Raw genomic sequence first — 2,395 nt, forward strand, 5'->3', positions numbered from 1 at the left:
GATTCTAAGTAATGCTTCTACGCTCCCAGTTCTAATATCCTCACCTCTTATTTGCAAGCAAATTTGATGCAGTGACATTGTTCAAACAAATGCTAAATCTCTATTGGTTTAATGAAAAATCAGTAGAGACTTGGCTAATGCTGCTGTAGCAGAAATCACCAGTCAGCTCTCCCGTCATTGGGCTGTTGGACACAGGGCAGATGGTGGAAACCAGGCTCTACCAGTTCTGCCTGTGGCCTGCCTCATTTAAGAGCAACATCTCTATTGGTTTACACTGGAAAGGGGAGCACAGGGGAAGGTGCCGGGCTCTGGCAGGCTCCCAGCCTTTCTCAGGAACTTCTTGCACAGGTGGACGTTTGTGCTGAAGTTTAGAGCTGTGCCCTGCTTGAAATGGAGCCAGTCGCAGCCCACGGGCAAAAGTCCTGAACCCAGCAAGATGCTGGATGGGAGCCTGAAAACCAGAGGGGAAAACTGGGATGAAGACACAGAGAATTCAGCGCCGATGTGGCAATGGCTGAACTTGTTATTTTTGTTAAATGCTTCGCTTAGTGCAGCTCGTGTGTGTTTTGAAGAGTTACTTGGATGTGCCAAGGGGTGCTGGCCTCTCTGCTTTTAGTAAAGGTTGGGAGATGCTGGGTTTAACTGGACTTCTCAGTCTCTTCTGTGTGCCTGGAAGATCTGGAGCTGGTGACTCAAGTCAGGAGAATGTGGACTCCAGACTGGCACCACTTACAGTTGCAGACGTACAACAGTTGACCTGCTATGAGGGATTGGCTTCCTAAAATGACTCATCCGGCTCCATGAAGTAATCTGTACCAGCCCTGGGGTACTGCTCATGGTCCTTCATCCCAGTACCAGCTGAGATGTACGCAGGCTCTCAGCCGGGTCAGCCATGCCTGAGAAATGAGGTTCTCAGTTTTTGTTTGTGAACACAGTTTGGCCAAACTCAGGTTGGTTCCCTCTGTAGGAAAGGGATAAATTGCTGGCTGATATGTCAGGAGCCTCTTCCCCAGCTGTACCAATTACACTCCACCCTGATGATGATTGAGGTGTCACAAGGCAGGAATAATGACAGATGAGTGAGGAGATCATGGCAAGGGGAACGTGAGAACCCTCAAAGGAACGAAGAGCTGGGCGAAGGCAATGAACGAGGCTGTTCATGAGCTTCAAGATGCAAACACAGTACATCCCCAAATAATGTGGAGCAGTGAAAGGATCTGGTCCTCTTCTTGCTTCACTGCTTAACCACCAGCACTGCAGGCCTGGGACTGGGATCAAGGCACTGCAGCCCAGCCTCAAAGGCCATCTATGGCCCAGATTGCTTGAATGAAGAAAAGCTTGCTAAAATTACAATTGATGCACCCAACGAAAAGGACACGTTCTTCTAGGTTTAGTTTTCAGATAACTTGTGACACACTTAGGGTCCTGGATGGACTGTGGAGTCCTTCAAAGAGCTAAAAAAACCTTCACCTTGGTCTTGGTGAACGCCTCCATCTTAATGGCACTTGAGGAAAGGAAACCTCACTTCCACGGCTGCTGTGCTGGAGGAAGTGGGTTGGTCTCCAGGTTTTGTCTTACGGTTGTCGGTAAGCACTTAGGAGTACCCAGGATGATGCCAACAAATTCTGAGCATCAGTAGATGGGAGGCTGGACTGCCAAACGTGCTTGGGTGGAGCACATTGCGGTGGCAGAACCACAAATCTCACAGTTGTGAGGGGAAGTGCCAGCCAGGGCAATGCAAGTATGTAATGAGAAGTTATTTTTGTAACTGAGATTATGTGGGGGAGCGCCACAACTTGTGAAGGGCAGCCTCATAAAAGGGTGTCAAAAGAGCATCTTGTAACCATGCGTGGAGCTTATCTGCCTTTGCAAAGGCGTATTATGTGCTCCAGGAAACAGTTCCTCTGCTGGTCACCCCTGCTGGTTCATCTTGAGTTGTCCTTTTTATGTTACTATAGGCTATCTTCAGTAATGTTTGATTTATAGGTGTTTCCAAAGCCTAATGCTGCAGATCTAATCTAACTCGCAGAAGAGTCTTATTACAACATCATGTGTGATGTCTGTAGTTTCAGGCATGATAACCCAGCATAGTGTCTTGAGAATGATCTCTGTTGATTTACTGTCATCCAGAGAGACCTGGCCAAGCTGGAGAGGTGGGCTTGTGTGAATCTCTTGAGGTTCAACAAGGCCAAATGCAAGGTCCTGACCCTGGGTCGGGGTAACCCCTGGGATCCATACAGGCTGGGGGATGAAGGGATGGAGAGCAGCCCTGCCCAGAGGGACTTGGGGGTGCTGGGGGATGAAAAGCTGGCCATGAGCTGGCCATGGGCGCTGGCAGCCCAGAAGGCCAACTGTACTCTGGGCTGCATCAGGAGAAGCATGGCCAGCAGGTCAA

The sequence above is a fragment of the Egretta garzetta genome, unplaced genomic scaffold, assembly GCF_000687185.1.
Source record: "Egretta garzetta isolate BGI_Z169 unplaced genomic scaffold, ASM68718v1 scaffold487, whole genome shotgun sequence".
Taxonomy (NCBI): domain Eukaryota; kingdom Metazoa; phylum Chordata; class Aves; order Pelecaniformes; family Ardeidae; genus Egretta; species Egretta garzetta.